A 16,823-nucleotide genomic window follows, 5' to 3' on the forward strand; every position below is an offset into this window, starting at 1 on the left:
CAACTCTATAAAGTTTAGCTGTATGACAAGAAAAGACCATCAGGATATTTGCCACGTAACTGTGCGTCAGTCTAAATGGAACATTTCCCACCAAAAGTGAAAATAGCCCAGCCTGGCATTTCTCTGGGTTGAAAAGGAAAAAAACAATCATTTGTCAAAGACACTATTTTATGAGGATTTAACTGGGCACAAATTGAATCTGTGGCTTGGCCAGGGAGAGAAATATTTGCAAAACATCTGAAGGACGGCAGCGATACCCACATGCCCACATTGCCACTGGTAGCAGTAAAAAAATGATAACATTATGCTGCCACCCATTTCTGAGAAAATGGGACATAAGTAAGGGACAATAAGCCCAGTTTTCCCAGGACATACATTTTTTTTTTTTCCTGAATTTTCAGAAGCAGGTTTATTCTTTCACAGGGCTGTATGGGAAATTCTTTCTCTACAGCATTAAACGGCACACACATCAGCAACATTCTGACTTTTTTTTCTGCTTCCGGTTTGAAGCCTGAGCGACCCTCTCAGATGATTCACTCCAATGTTACATCAAGCTTGGCTTTAAATAAAGAAGTCTTGTCAGAAGCAGCGTATCCAGTTCAAGAATTAATATGAGCACTTTCTTTCTTTGATTTATTTTATAGGTTATTTTGGTGTGAGGAAAAATACATTTAAAGAAAAGATTTGTTGCTATTTCTGTTATTAGTGCGACACATGCAACTTGGGCCAAAATTAAACAAAACATAATCGTTCTACTCAAGTTCAAATGAAGGTTGCTCATGGGAGTGACATCTCAGGTGGATCTGAATTTACCAGAACTGGTTTCCCCAGTCCTTTTGTTCTCATGATATTTAGTGTGTCGTTAATGCACAGTGATTGGACAGCATAATATTTTTAAATAATCCATCACACTCATGTGCACCAGGATATAATTGAAATGCATAAGGCACTTCCTAGTAAAAACAAAAGATGTTTTGTACAGACCGCATCTGACTACATGTCAATTTTGATATTCATCCAACTAGATCCAACAACATTGCTTAATTTCTATGAAACACTTGAAGACTTGTTATTTTCCCTTTAAAAAAAAAAAACATAAAGCTTTAAACAATTTAAATACATAAGTAATGATGATGGTCGTAGTTCTCCCTCGTCGTAAAGGAGGAAGCATCCTATCTGCTGGGAGAGAGTTCTCCAGGTAGGCTCCCAGAGCTCATGCCAACAATCACTGCAAAGCGAGACTGTGATATTGACCTTCGTGAGTCTGGTAAAATTTCCCAGTTAACTTTTAAAGTCAATATGTCTATTTTTCTATGCTATTTGTTCTTTGACATGAAAACTCTTATCATTATTAAATGGAAATAGATTAGATTTGTGTGGGATTTCTCCACATCCGCTTATTCCAGGTTTTGGTTTATGTGTAATGGAAAGCAATGGAAAAAACATTGGCTGTTGGCATCAAGAGTTTGCATCAATATAAGTGTAACAGTAACAAAACTCACTGTCTATAAAAAACACTTCCTCTCCTTTAAAGTTATAGTGAAAAAGTCAAAATTTCTGAAAGATTTGAAGACTCCTGATATTTTTTTTAATTAAAAAAGGACCTATTTGGAAAATAGTTTTCCATTTTCTTTAAAGGTTAAATATAAATTTACAAGTGTATCATACGATTGAGAAGTTTTACTCTTAGGTGTGTACCAAAGAGAAATGAAAATATATGTTCACACAAAGTCTTGTACTTGGAAATACATAGCAGTATTATTCAAAATAGGCCCAAACTAGAAACAGTTGGAATGTCTATCAACTGCTGACATATACATACGATGCGATGCTATTCAATAGTGAAGAGGAATCAAATACGGATACATACTAACAACATGGATTAACTTCAAAATTATTATGTTAAATAAAAAACAAGCTCTAAAATCAGGAACAAAATAAGGCTGCCCACTTTTGCTACTTTTATTAACATAGCACTGAAAGCCCAAGCCAGAGCAATTAGGCAAGAAAAAGGAAGAAAAGGCGTCTGAATAAAAAAGAAAGAAGTAAAATTGTCTCTGTTTATAGATGGCATGATCTTATATATAGAAAACTGTATAGATTCCATCAAAAAAAAAAAGAAAAAAAATCCCGTTAGAACTGATAAATGAATTCAGTAAAGTTACTGGATACAAAATCAAAATACAATAGTTGGTTCCATTTCTATGCACTAACCATGACCTATCTTAAAAATTAAGAAAACAATCCCATTGACAATAGCATCAACAGAATAAAATAGGTAGGAATAAATTTAATCAGGATGATGAAAGATATGTACACTGAAAATTATAAAACACTGGTCAAAGAAATTGAAGACACAGATAAATGAAAAAATATTCCATGTTTATGAATTAGAGATTGTCTCATCTTTTCCTCATTTCTTATAACTTTTTGCTGAGATATATGCTTGATGTCTAAGAAACATTTTACTCTATGGCGTGGTTCCTCAGCCTAGGCATGATTGATATTTGCGCTGGTTAATTCTCTATTGCAGATGGCGATGGGGTGTGTGTCCCATGCATTGTAGGTTGTTTAGTATCATCCTTGGCCTCCATTCAGTAGTCCCCGCTTCCATCCTATCATTTCCAGATATCCCTCACGGGGTAAAATCACCTCCAGTTCCTCAATACTCTACCTTCAAACTATATTCAGAATTTGATCACCTCTCCACGATGCCTGCACTGCCTCCAAGCCACCATCATCTCCCTCACCTAAAATATGTCCCCCCAGCTGTTGTCTCAGAGCTCACTCTTGATCATCTAGAGCTTCTCATGCTTTATGTTGCAGTTATCAAAAGATACCTTTAAAAAAAAGCAAAAATGCCAGCCCTAGATTGGGAGAAAAGATTTTCATCATATGAATTTAAAAAAGAATTTATAACCAAAATTTATGTTAACGTTCCTAGAATTCAATAACAACAAAATATAAGTGATTCAATTAAAAATGTGGGTAAAGATTTGAACTCTTCGTGCTAAAGACGTCCAATAGCCAAAAGGATACCCAAACCATTATTAAGAAAACACAAGTTAAAACCACACCAAGATGCCACCACGCACCCATCAGAATGACAATTCATAGCTTAAGAGAACTATTTGTGTATCATCTATTGCCATGTGATAAATTCTGGTAAATTTAGCAGCTTAAAACTATATATTTATCATATCATCATTTCTGTGTGTCAGGAGTTTGAGCATGGCTTAACATATAAACAGAAACTCCAGGATTAACAGCAGAGTAGACACTCAGCAATTCTCAGGAGTTTTCACAGCATGAAAAAGACAAAAGAAGATACAGTAGCCAAAACCAGTGAATGACGGTGAGGGGCCAAAGGAGGGTTAAGGGGTGGTCGTCCTCAGAGAGTTGTTTAAATGAAGAGAGGGCTGTATTCCGGAATTATGGTGTCCGAGAGTGGGAAATGCTAGCTGTCCAGATGTGTCACTGCTCTTTTCAAAATAATTCATTTTCTTAATTACAAGCGTATTAAAGATTTCGTTGCAAAATTTAAGATAATGCAATAAAAAAAAATTACAGTACACAAAATTCATTGCTGCCAAAGGTTTTGCATGTGTTTTATTCTCATATTTCTTACCAGTCAGGGTCCTGGCAGTTAACAGAGGACACGCTTGTATTAGGAAGAAAAAAAGAATGAGATTTACTTATTAACTAATTGCAGATGTGTGGCTGAATGTAGGGAACCCCAAGAAGAAACCCTGGGTCTTGGAATAACAGGGCTGTCACCAAAAGAGATGAAAGGAAATGTCACTGGAAGCCAGAAGAAACAGCAGGTCTGTAGAATAGGATGCTTTCTGAGGAGCGTAAGCTCTCTGAGCTCCAAAAGCACAGACGAAGATGCTCTCTCACAGTGACAGAATTAGAATTATGAATACCTTAGCCTCTCTTCCCTATATTCCTCCATTCTGCTGTGCATCCTCCTTATTGACCAAACTGTAAGCCGGAGGATTTAGGAAGCCAGTAATGTCACTCTGTGAGTTAGGGACATTCCCAAGACCTCAGGCTGTTCTGATTCAGTTATTTGCTAGAGGACTCATCAAACTCAGCAAAGCTGTTGTACTCATGGTTACAGTTTATTACAGTGAAGGATGCAGGTCAAAATTGGCAAAGGTAATAGGGCAGCAGCCAGGAGGGGCCAGGTATAAGCTACCTGGTGTCCTCTTCCACAGGAGACATCTGGACAGTGTTTACTTTTCCCAGTAACAAAGCGTGACAGTACACACAGTGTTGCCAACCAAGGAAGCCCACCCAGGCCGGCGTGTCCACAATTTTTACTGAAGGTTGGTCCCTTAGACAAAGCTGATTGCCCACATGCCCCAAGCCCCACCATAAACCACACTGTCATTCTAAACTTTCTGGTGTGGCTCAACACCCCTAGATAAACAGTCACTCTTTTCAGGCAGGACACTCCAAGGGCTTAGAGTTTATCACCCAGTGGCTGGGGACAAAGGGCCAAATCATTCTTTGTGCAGTGTAGGGTGGACAAACTACATTCACAAATAGCTGTAATACAAGGTCCATGTGCCTTAAGGAAGTAAGAAAGAAAAATGCTCTAGGAATTTAGAATGATTAAAATATATTCTAGCTGGCATTATCAATACAGTCTTTGCAAGGATCAAACACATAATGTTTATGACAGCATGTTGAAAAAAATATTTATATTGACACATGATACATCGAATCCTTTTTGCTTCCATCCATCTCTTTTTAGAGAAAGTAGGATATTCAAAGGGACATGCTATTTTGCTTCCAGAGGTCAAGGCAGATTATCAGATGTAAAACATACATAGTCAAGGAACAATGGAAATGACATAAGACTGTGTCTCTCTGATGGCTCTTACCTTTAAGTTCAGTCCCAGAATTAAGCAAACATATGCCGGCAAGCAAAACAACAAACAAAATGAGGGCTTTTGTTGTTGCTATGAGAGGGAGGGAGAGAGAGAGACAGAGAGAGAGAGAGAGAGAGAGAGAGAGCGCGAGCTTGACAATAGATTACTTGAAATAGTCATTTGGGCACTTTTGCCAGTTTTATAATTGCAAACCATCAGATACTTATGAAAAATACAGAATAACTGGGTTGAAAAGAAAAGAAAGATTTCAGCTGGCGGGAGTGCAGTATTGCATTTCTGTTCAAAGGAGAGGGGGAAACAGAGCTCTAGTGCACGCGAAGACTGGTGATGCGGAACCTGTCTCATTTCCGATGTCGACTCCTGAAGAAAATTCTGATTCCCCAGAAATCCCGTAAGACCAACTCAATTACATACTCTTTCTGACAACTTCTCAGAAGATAATCACATATGAGGATGTGTGAGTTGGTCATCAGAGGACATGGCTGCCGGTTGATCCATGATCTGGACCTGAGCCATCGGAGGCTCCTTATCCCTCCCCTGCCCTTGGAAGATATGTTCCGCCCACGGTTCCCACAGTTGGAACCATTGTCGAGGACACAGCCTTGAGAGAGCAATGGGTCGTTGAGACGGAGTAATACCTGACTGAGCCCAGTGAAGGCCTCTGTATAAACTTTTAAGATTCTGGTGACAGGCGTGAAGATCTGTCTGTCTTGCAGCCACTTAAGACAAGCCTCATAAGTAAGTTTTCTTACTTCTTAAAACTTCCACCTACCGATCTGGAGTGGTGTGCCTCTTTTTTTATTTCTCCTTGTCCTCTGTGTAGGGAGACAGTTTTGAATTTCACCCAAGAAGTTCCTGAGTTTGCGAAGCAACCAAGGAAAACCCATAGCTAGAGAGAGCAGATGTATGTCCCAAGGTATCACCAAGTGGAACAGCTGTTGACAGATAGAGGCTGGAGAGTGATAATTAAACTTTTAAAAAGCAAATGGCAGGTCCCACAAGAAGACTACTCATTAGGAGGCAATGCCATATGTCCTGGATTGAGAAAAAAGGAAACACAACTGATCTCATCTGTCAACCTCTGTATCATTTCTTTTGTTTCATTCATACTTTTATAACTCTCACTTTTCCCCATCAACAGGTTAATGAAATTACTGTTGCTTTGAGGAGTGAGAAAACGTGCTTCCTCTAGTAAATCAAAGATCTTCACATAAAGCAACACGCAGTGTTTCCTTACAGTACGAAGACAGGGCAGTTGCCTGGAGAGTAGGTCGGGCATTTTGACAAAAACAATGTAAAAGTCTTGAATTTAGATGCTGCATTGCACTTCCATGTCTAAAATGAATTTTTGTTTGTTTGTTTGTTTTTGTTGTTGTTTTTTAAGGATAACATCATAACATCAGATTTTAAACATTTTACCTCTTACGGTGTGCTGGCGAGGGATCCATTGTAACAATACAGTATTAACCTGCTTACGACAATTTTATTTAAAAAGAAAAAAAAAGACAAGAAGATACCCAAAGCTCTATAACCTTAGTTTCCTGAGAAGCCAACACTATAATGAAGCCTTTTGATATTTACATTTATGTTTCATTTTGTAACTGGAATTTAATACAGTATGAGATACTTTTTAGTAACAGATTTTGCAAGAGTTTGTATTAGTAGGATTGTGTTTATTTTGTTTTATTTTGGGAGCTTGTTTGATTTTAGTTAGGTTTTTTTTTTTTTGCTTTTATGAGAGCTTGCTTTTAAAGAACTCTTGTCAAGAGGCTTAAAAATTGATAGAGGATGGTGAATTATGAAATTAGGCCAACTAGCAGAGAAAAAAAAGGTGAAAAATAGTTTTGGTCTTTACCAGGAATAACAGCTACAACTTTTTTTTAAAAAGTGACACTTGAATTTTAATTTCTTGAAGAAGATATTTTAATCCTTAAATAGCATTCACCACACACATTCATAAACATTAAAAAATAGATCTCTATCTAAAAAAATAGATTTCTAATTTAACTAAAGCAAACCATTTTAATATTTTATTACATGTATCCAAATTAGTTCTAGATGAATTCTGGAAAAGCTGCAAATATATTAAACTTTTATAAATTGCTAATATATTAATGTTTTATAAATTAAGCCATATTTATATTGCCAAAATAAACCCACTTTTTCGCATAATGTATATAATTATAATATAAAATTTATATAAAATTTAATTTCAATTGCATATATATTCAATTAAAGTTAAATTTTGTTTTTCTCAGATTTTCCTTAAAAGGGACCTCCATAAATTTATCTATAAATAAGTTAAGAATCCTCACATTCAGTATGATGCCTGCCAGCATGGTGAAACTAACTTTTAAAAAAATGGTGCACACTTCTTAAATTCAACACTTCCTTTCTTTTAGCCAAATGATGTATTTTTCTTGATTTATTGAATGTAGCAAATGTTCCCCCACATGGAAGACGTGACTTCAAAATTTAAAGGTTAGAACTAACATAGCATAATTTGGCTTCGTTTGATGTCTTTCCTCCTCCTTGAAACTCTAAGCGCTGTTCTTCCTCCTCCATATAAATAAGTTATAGCGCACTCAGTTCTTATCTGGGCCTGGTCATGCAACTGGCTTTGGCCAGTGAGGTGGATGGAGTCATGACCAGGCAAACAGAGACTTAAAATTATGCTTGCACATTTCCACGTGTGCCCTTGCACTTCCTCCATTGACATGAGAATTTTTTCCAAGCTAGATGACAAGAGAAATATGGAACAGAGCCTACTTGCCCCAGTCGAGGCTAACAATCGGCTAGATAAGCTGACCCTCAGAAATACAAAAGCCAGTCAGGAGCAGAAGAGGCACCTAGTCAACCCCACCAGACTGGTGGGCAATGAACACTTATCATCGCATCCCACCGAAGTGTCGTGGTTGTTTATGATGGAGTATTGTCACGACAGTAGCTTAATCCATTCCTGTTACCCTCATCTAAGGCTTTGTTTCAAGAAATCAATTGTATTCGCAACTTATGCAGCTGGACGAATACTTCCACCTCCAAGTGATCTGAGACTTTGGAGAAGATAGTTTGACCTTTCAGATCCTTGATTTTCTCACCTATGGGAAAAAAAAAATCATCAAACCACGTCAGTTTCATGGTCACTTCTACATCTGTATTATTCTATTGATTGTTCTTAAAGGTTAAGACTTATTTTGAATATGCCTTTAGATGCCTTTTGCCCAAGTGAGGTTATGGTTCTCTGTTGCTGGAACAGTTCTGAGCTCCTGGGGGTGATTTTTTTTTCTTTCCACTAAAACTTACCTACGATGGTATCTCTGCCTGCGCCATAGACAGAGGCGGCGTCAGTGGTGGTTGAGTTTGCTGCCTCTGGAGACACACAGCCTTTCTTCATAACCCAACTCTGTGACTTAGGGCTGTGTAAACTTGGGCAGGTCACATTGGGTCTTACTGTCTTCATTAGAGAATGCCAGTACTTACCTCAGTGGTTTGCTTAAAAAAATGAATGAGCTCATCTGCTAAATTTAATACATATATTAAGAATTCAGAACGGTGCCTGGCACACCTAACATTTTTACACTTCGGGTATTGGAATAGTGATCCTTCCAATTCTCCTATCTCAAAGATTTTTGGATAAGAACTAGACTAGGGTAGTGTCTGCGTAGGAAGTGGGCACTTTCCATAGGACCGCATTTAAAGGACCGTGACCAAGACCAGTGGTCTGTTCCATCAGGAGTGGCACTGTGAGGCATAGCTAAACACTCATGCTGTGATTACCTGTGTGGGGGCCTCTGTCATAGAGATTCCAAAAGAACCAATGCGAAATCTCCTGTATCAGAAGGAGGCAGTCTGGTGTGGTTGAAGGAACAGAGATCAACACCAATCAGATCTAGATTTTATTTACAGTCATTTCTAGTTATACATCTGCTTCCTGTTTGTTATATATTTCTAGTTACGTCTCTCACATCTCTTGCAGTGGACTCTGATGTGACTTTGGATCCATCACTTATCCTCTTTGAATCTCAATTTCATTTCTGTAAACATGGAAATAAGTGAGCTTAGCTGTTGGAAAAACCCCACTGAGATATTGATAACATACTTTTCCAACACACTGGCCCCGTGCTTCTTAGCTTCGCTGTGCTGGGAATCACCAGGGCACAAGGTAAAAAATCCAGTTTCCATCAGGGAGTCTAGTTTAGTCTGTCTGGATGGCGGAGGCCAGGAAGTCTGCCTTTTTAACAAGGTAGTTAGATGGCGGTCTGTGGACCTCACTTTGAGACCCGCTTTGTTGCTTCCCTTCCCTGCGAGCTGGGAATATGAATAAGACCTTCCAGTCTTCGTATTGCAAAAGAGATGACGTGTGAGAAGGAGGCACTCCGTTTTTGAGTAAGACCCTCAAAAATGTAATTACTCTTCTCGTTAAATAACCACTCGAGGTCTCAACGCCCCTATCCCAAGTACGTTTGGTCACGTAGAGTCCCAATTTCCTTCCTCTCGGTGGCTGAGCTTCAGTGTGTTTCTAAGCGAGGAGTTTGGGAACTGATGGATGTGTACTTGTTTTGATCTCAGGGGGCTACGAGGAAAGGAGACTGAAGGTGGCCCCCCCAAAGGGGGCTTTTCTTTTTTCGCCAGTGAGTCTCTGCTTGGCCTCCTACATACAAATCATCTCTTTGGATGCTCACGCCCCTCGTGTTACGTAAAAATAGCCTCCCGTTTGTGTTCGCCTCCAACCTGCTTCCTCATACCTGCTCACACGGTATTTCCTGATGGGAAATGGAGAAATCCCGAACAACAGAATACTGCTTTCGAGCCCATAGCACTTCCAGTCTGAGATTTCCAAGGAGGTACATACAGGCTTTCACTCTGGTGAAACCCAGTCCATTTTAATGGAGCAGGTCAGGATAGAGCAATTAAAGCAACTCCATAAAAAAGGCAACTCAGACCCTTCACGGGTTAATGATGGTTGACGAAGGCAGCTTCCGGCCCTTCCTGTTTCTTTCTTTACCTTTGGTCTTTCCATTTCCCTTTTCTTTTTCGTCTTCCATGTTATCTCACTCGTGCTATCATTCTTTGTCTGTTTCAGCTCTCCTGTTCCTCTCTCTCTTCTCTGTCATGTCGGGAGTCTCTGGGCCCACCTGACTCTCAACTGCATCTCTCAGACCCCTTTTCCCTCCCCCACCCAGCCTCCCTCTCAGAAGTCCCTACTGATTTTTACAAGTCCCCTGGCAGGTCTGCAGTTTATTGAAGGGCGAGGGAGGGCACGTCCACCCTCAGGTTGGGGAGGGCTGGTGTTTTCCTCCGTGGGGTTCCCCAGCCATCACAGAAGGGGCAGACAACTTTCTGGCTCCCGTCTGTCGAGTCCCAGTCAGAAGGCCCTGTGCCGCTATGGGTGTCTAAAAGCCACCTTTGGGCAAAAAGGGTAATAAAAGCGTTCAGTCAGACATTCGAGGCAGTGTTCCAAACGGCTAGCTGCCAGTCCCCCAGTTAAGAGAGGCTTGGCTCCTGGCCTCTGAAATTAACCCTTTTCCCTCCAGCTCTCCATGGAGATATTTCTGCTATGATGCCTAGAATTGAGAGAGGAGGGGTGGGGAGGGAGGCACAGACACTGACTGGAATTTTCGCAATAAAAGAAAACTTTAGGCAGAATCCATATTTCAGCATTACAAAGTTTTATTCCATTTGGACAACTTGTGCTTCAATATAAATAAGATGTCGTGAAGAGAGGGTGGTCAATGTGTTTGAAAGAAAAACACTGAAGTTTGCGACTCAGCTTTCCCTGGCTTTTTAACAACCATGAACAGCTTGATATTTTTGGCTTGGGTATATGTGAGTGTGAGTGTGTGTGAGAGAGTGTGTGTGTGTTTCTTTTTAAAACTATGAGGTATTAGGCTCTCTCCCAAAGTATATTCAGGTAAGACTGCCTCTAAGCCACACTTCTCTGTTAGGGCAATGTGTCTTGCAAGAAGGAAAGAAAACATAGGAAGGAAGGAAGGAGACTCCCTATGACACACTCACCTACATCCCGATGGCACTGGTGCTTATTGTCCTCTGTCTCTGTCACTTTCTAGCTCCATCTACATAGAATACTTAGGTTTAGAGTACTCGTGTCTTGGCCAGTAGCTTTATTCCATTGCAAAAACATCAAATATTATACAATTAAAAAACTCAGGTCCAAAGGGATAGAATATGAGACAGACAGACTCAGAACTCACATGATGCTCAGTTTGCTTCGTCATCTACCTAGTGGCCTAAGTTTGAATCTTAGCTCTGCATGATGCTGGCTCTATTATTCATTTTCCATTTCTTCACTGGTTAAATATAGATAACAATAGGACCTATTTGATAGAGCTGTGGTGAATAGTAAATGAGATAATACAAAATTCTTCACAAGGTACCTGATACAAATTCGTGCTGAAAAATATCTGCTATCGTGATTAAATGTTTCTCGTTGTTACTGTCACGGTCACCATGATGCATGTGTCTGAGGCTCTTCTGGGGCCACTGCTATAGAACGGAGTAATAATGTCACTTCCAGACCACACAAGGTTGTCATTGGATGGGTATCCTCCACTGTGGAGAACCATACTTAAGCCCAGTCCCACAGAATTCCTACAGCATTTGGTCAGATTTCTTAGACACCAGTGCTTTCAGTGAATTAATATGCATTCTGGTTATGGAGGAAGTCCTCAATTAAGGTTTTGGTACGATCCGAACAAAATTCGTGCCCCAGGTTACAGCTAGCTAATCATTACCGAACTTGACTCTAGGAGCTAAGTTTTGGCTATCAAAAGACTCATATCTTTGCACAAATGTCTTGAGTCCCATCAAAAGAAGACCAGGGCATTAATAATTTGAGTTGAAGATATGGTAGAAATAAGTGGGACCTCTCTGTATTGAAATATATTATTCTAACGTAGAATCAGTAGAACACCCCATCAGTATTATTTTAACTAGGTTTGTCTAGAGAATAAAAATATTAAAGGTTGGCTGCCCATCTCATCCTTAGGTGATTATTAATTTTAATGCAAGTCCAGTTTTTTTTCTTTTTTCTTTTTTTTTATGGCAAGGTAACCCTTGGTTGACCTCACAGATTGCAAGGACCTTGTCAGCTTACAATCCCTTATTTTTTACTTTTTATGCCTACGGTACCTGGTCTTTCTAGGTGGTCTCCCATCCAAGTACTAACCAGACCCGACCCTGCTTAACTTCCGAGATCAGACAGGATTGGGCTTGTTAAGGGTAGCATGGCCATAGACTCAAGTCCAATTTATGATAATTCCTCCTCTATCTTCCACAAGCTCAGGACCCTCATGCCACAATTAGATTTCCCAAGACCAGTATTTTGTTTCTCTGTTTACTTCTGAGGCAATGTTCTTGATTTCTCTTAATCATACTTTGTCTTCTCAATTCAGCTGTTTTATAAGCAAAGTAGTGGTTTGATAAAGACATCTGCACTTAGATGCTACTCTTCTTTGTTTTCTGTTTGTACATGACAAGAGTTCTCAGTAGGTGTAACACCTTATCTGATGACATGACTGATTATAAAAATAGGAGTGTCTTACACCAAGTCGAGGAACAAAGTGGGAGTGCCTAACACCAAATCGAGGAACAAAAAAAAAAAAAAATAGACGTTTGCCATGGAAACTTCCAGCTGGTCTCACATTCTTGCCACCCTCTCTAGGAACAGAATATTTAACTTGAAATGGAGTCGTTGATCTTAAAGACTACAGTTCCCAGCCTGCCTTGAAGCTAGGTGAGTCCCTATGATGAGATTTTCACCAATGAAATGAAGCAGATTTTTTTTTCCTTTCAAATGGAATCAGAGTAACCTTTTTCTCTGTCTTCTCCATTTTGATGTCTGGAATATGGAACAATGGCTGAATCCTCAGCCGGCAAGGCTCCAGTGGCTGAGCACTGGGGTGACCTGGAGACTTCTTTAATCGAATGTCCAGTGCACTAAGGTGATTTGAAGTCCAGGCTCAACTAGGACAGTAAACCAGAACACCTACACATGGCCTCTCTGTGTGCCTGGGCTTCTCACCATGTGGGAGTTTGATTCTAAGAGCCGGTAGTCTAAGAAAACCAGGCACAGCTGCGTGATCTTTGCCGACCTAATTTCAGAAGTCACACAGCATCCCTTCTCTGCTTCAGTGCTGACATGCCAGCCCAGATTCAAGGGGAAGGATGCCTTCTCTCCACCTCCTTATTGGGAGGGTCAGCTTGCATAAGAGCACGTGGTTAACGTGGTATCACACATCGTGGCCATCACTGGACTATAAGCAAGGTCGGCTTCCATAAGAGCACGTGGTTAACATGGTATCACACATTGTGGCCATCACTGGGCTCTCCAATCTGCCACTAGGGTGAAACAATATAATAGGTATTTGGGTCTCTAGTAACTCTGTAGCGTCGCCATAACTGCCCTAGACTGCCAACTCACAGGGCTTGTGTGTGTAAGTGTGTGTGTGTGAGAGAGAGGAGAACATATTTTTATCCTGTTTAAAACATTATCTTGACTTTATGTACTATGGAGCCAAACCAAGTGGTAACTGATACAGTGGTCACTGACCTCAGATTTTACCACATTAATAGCTCATCCATTTACAGGATCAGCTTAAACATCGACCGCCAAGAGAAGCGACATAAGTTAGCAGGCACAGTTCAACATCAGATCCCCTGCAGTTGGTACACTAATGGCATTCTCTTCTGCTCCATTTATTTGATTTCTCTTTTATTGCTCTGTCCCTCATAGCGGAGAGCAGTAACCCTGTGCCGAAATGGCCCAGCCATGTTTCCTATCCAGCATTGCTCAGGGTGTACCAGCACGTTTTGATCTCAGTTTTGGAGCTGGAACAATCTAAACTTGTATAGAGAAAGCCTTCATGGGTTTTTGTTGGCATAGGAGAAGTCTAATTACACACATCCAAATACACAAGAGAGAAATGGAAGGTTTTTCCCCATTGACTTGGAAAAGTTGGTGGTTTTGACCTGCAGTACTTGAATGAGAGATCCAGGCTAATTATGGGATTGCATGTTTAAATGGTTATTTCTTTGCAGAATACCCATAGCACGTTTGTAAGTTTGATTTTCTTTTGGATCTGCGCTTTTCATGGACTTTCTGCACCGAATTCTATCAAGAAGTCACATTAGCTTTTATTGATCAAGAATAGCCTCATCGATTATAATGCCTCTGTTCTCAGTGGACTTAAAAGATTGTCCTGGTCTTGTATTTTCTGATTATTTCTTAGTTTTTTTTATCTGTTTTATTCTCAGCTCATAAAAATAATCCAGTTCTATGTCCGAATCGCTTCTACTGCTACATTCTCCTTTTAGATTCTTTGAGTCTGGCTCCTGCATTGTTTCCTTAACTGATACTTTTGTAGTATTTTGCATAGTACATGCAGGTAATACACACTCAATATGAATAAATGAATAACTACACCTCATTAATATTTTTTCTGTCTCTTCTTATTTAAATTTTTTGTTATAGTAGATCGAGGCTGTGCTTTGTTAAAATGCATTTATATAATTTAGCTCATTGCTTTCACAAAGACACATATATCATCAATGTATACTACTTATGGAGATCTAGGATAATTCTGATATATTTGATCTTCTGATGTCTTGGTTATTGATTATTAGAAATGAATAGGAAACTGCCTCCAACTGTAATTCTAATTCTAGTGTAACAGTAGGTCAAAAGTAGCTAATTCACAGTAGGAGCTGAGGTAGGGTGATGTGTGATAACAAGAGCTTTGAAACACTGGAAGTTTTAGAATTATAACTGAAGGGAGGGCATACGTCTTTGTTTGGCAAAGCCTAGCAGGAAATACATGATGGTTTAAAGATACTGATTAAATATAGCAGGTTTCACCAATGGGAAAATAAATTAAAATAGGAAATATGGAAGAAGCAGCATCAGGAAAAACTAACATGTAACTCAGTGTAAGCCACGTACACTCTGAGTTCCCTTCATCCACAGTGCATCAGACACAGGCCCACATCTTAAGAATATGTCCAAACTCCATTAACTCAGGGGAGAAATTGTAAATATCTTTCCAAGCTAAGGAAAGTCATTGTTTCTGAGTCATGAAAGGGCTCATATTGTGGCTGGTAAAATTGTTATTTCTGAAATGGATAAAGACAAAGAAAAAAAAAAAGAAAGGAAGAAAAACCAGGAAAAACTGACATCATGAAATGTGAAATCTCATTTGCTCTCTTCTATCCTTTTGTCTTCTTTTCTTTTTTCTCCTGTGATTTCTTTCTGATCACATTCTTTCCCCCTCAAATTCCTTCCTTTCCTCTCTCCCTCCCTGTAAAACTTGCAGCCAATAACAGTTGGTATTACCGTGGGATGAGGAATCCTGCCCACCCACCAAAGGGAATCAGGACAGGTGGCATTCCTCCCGCCTTCCGCATGTCCCTGAGCAGGTTGAAATGAATGGTCATGAACCTCATGGTCAAAATCAGGAGGTGACCGCTGTCAGAGTGTCTGTGCCATACATTGCATTTGCTCGTGATCGCCCGTTCTCCAGTCCGAAGTTTTTTTTGGAAGCCATTCCCGTGAAAAAGAAGATTGACTCCCCCAGGCATTAAGATAGTTTAAAAACATAATTATTCTAATTGTATGCACATTTGAAATTTACAGTAAAAAAATCATTAGCGAGTATGGGCAAAGAAATCTCATTCTATTGAAAACTTGATAGTGTAATAATATGACTATACTTTTGTATTTGCATGTTTTTGTATTATATGTCCTATATTGCCAATCTACCTACAGTTTGGTGGAAATTAGTAATTTCCTTTTACCAGAGAGTAAATTATTTTTCTGGAAGTTAAATTAACTTGCCCAGTATGGTGGGTTAACAAGTGATAGAACAGGATTTGAACTCAGGACTTTGCATCACCAATGTCCACAGTTTTTTTGACATTATTCTCTAAAAGATTCCTAAACATAGAATAAAAAATGAATGAATAAATAAATAAAAACAGGAAAAAATGCATTAAGACATGGCAATGAAAACGTGTGCCTTTTGTCTTCTCATAAAGTATACCCAAGTTATTTAGAAATATTGAGATCCCAAAATACATGGTATTATGACCCAAAAGCTACGGGATAATATAAAACTAGAAGCATAGTCCTTATAATTTTGTGAGTCACTTATTAATTTAAAGTACAAACATTATGAAAATGTTATATTAATATTTAGGAAATAATGAGATAACATATAAATGACCATATAAATGCTGATTTATACCTACCTCAGTTTTGTTAGCCTTATGTATCTCCTGGGCCCTCTTGTCCAACAAAAAAATAGGCACTCAATATTGTATTTTGGAAACTAGATGTAATGGGAGGGTCTGAGTGGATATGAAAGACACATGTAATCAAAGACAATTCTGATGATCTCAGTCTCATCTGTAAGAGAGGGTGATGAAAATATAAATATAATTCACATTTATAGAACATATCATAAACAAACCTTTGTTAAATCATATTTAACAGGGTTTCTGTATCTTTAAGACTAACAAATCTAATTTCACTATAGTAAGGACGGGTTATATTGTGGTGAACCATGAAGATCTGAGATTTTACCGTGCTCGCAGACTTGTAAGTTAGCCTGCCACCTTTCCGTGAGTACTGATAGAAGACACGAGACTCCTGGGTCAGAGATGAAAGACAGTTCGTTACTCACAGCAATGACAGGAACCATAGCTCAGGACGTTTGCACTGGTTCTCTGAGCTCCGGCTCTCACAAGACTACACAAAAGAGGGTCAGATCACACCTACATATGCATTGGGTTATATTATGAGTGAAGAACTCTGCGTTTAGGAAATCCGAATCTTTTATACTGGACAATAACCACGCTTGCCCATTACTCTGAAAGAAGACATCTTTATACCCAAGGTTGTTCTTTGTA

The 16,823-nt window shown here is 39.2% G+C and overlaps 1 pseudogene; it reads right to left on the minus strand.

The window, feature by feature from the left end:
• Window positions 1–12,038: 12,038 nt before the first annotated feature.
• On the minus strand, window positions 12,039–12,157 carry LOC120600435 (uncharacterized; annotated as a pseudogene).
• Window positions 12,158–16,823: the final 4,666 nt, after the last annotated feature.

The sequence above is a fragment of the Pteropus medius genome, unplaced genomic scaffold, assembly GCF_902729225.1.
Source record: "Pteropus medius unplaced genomic scaffold, Ma_sr-lr_union100, whole genome shotgun sequence".
NCBI lineage: Eukaryota > Metazoa > Chordata > Mammalia > Chiroptera > Pteropodidae > Pteropus > Pteropus medius.